We start from the raw sequence: 1,057 nt of genomic DNA, 5'->3' as shown, positions 1-1,057 counted from the left end.
ACTTACTGTGAAAAGTGTGAAAGAATACAAGAAAATGTGGTGATGAAAGATTGTGATTTTTGAGAGTAATGGACATGAAAGACAAACATAAGCCTTAACACATTTTTGTTAAAAGGTTTTCCTCCTGTGAGTATTGTAAGCTGATTGTAGGTTTTTACCGCCATATTATATGAAGGGTGACTTTTTGAAATTTGATAACAGGAGCAAGATCTTTAGATCTCTGATACTTTTTATTTTACATCATTAAATTTGATTGATTGTTTTGTATATGAGGGGAAATGACGATTATATGCATATACAATTCATGAACCCAAAATGTGCATAGACACATTGTTTGACCTTATGTAAACTGCAGTATTTGTACTGTAATGGAATACTGTATCTAGCACACTATTGATAGTAGCCGCATTTTAAATTTTTTATATTTTTAATAACAGCAATGTTACTGGAGCATTAATAAGATGGATTCAAGCAACCAAGACTTAAAATTTTAAAACAGAAATACTCTGCAAAACATACATAGAGGGATATTACTTATAAAACCTCTTAAGAAGTCATTACCATAACTTAAACATGTTTTAAAATACGTGGCAAATAGTGTTTGAAAATCATGAAACTAGTAACCAATAAGTAGTTTTGTTAAATATCATTACATAACAATGCCCAACTAATGAGGGAAATACATACTGATAAAAAAATGAATTACCATTATTCACAGTGAATAGGACATTCAGTATCTAGAAAATGCATGGAATTTCACTGATATATGTGTAGAGGTAGATTTATTCTAAGACAAATTAGTTGTTTTATTAAAGATAATTGTTGAAAATAACATTTCAGTCTAATGATCTAATTAAAATAAATACTTATACTAAGAAAAAAAGGACTCATTACTTACAGTTGCTCAATCAAAAATAAATTTCAGCATGTTACTATTTAAATACATCAGTCTTGTGGTAAAATACACACTATGAGTTTGTCCTGTACAATATCACAATACATATTATCATTTTGAAAAGATAGTCTAAGAGATCTAGGAATAGATTTTGTAAGATTT

Source organism: Penaeus monodon, chromosome 31 (genome assembly GCF_015228065.2).
Source record: "Penaeus monodon isolate SGIC_2016 chromosome 31, NSTDA_Pmon_1, whole genome shotgun sequence".
Lineage (NCBI taxonomy): Eukaryota > Metazoa > Arthropoda > Malacostraca > Decapoda > Penaeidae > Penaeus > Penaeus monodon.
Note: the sequence above shows the minus strand (reverse complement) of the source record.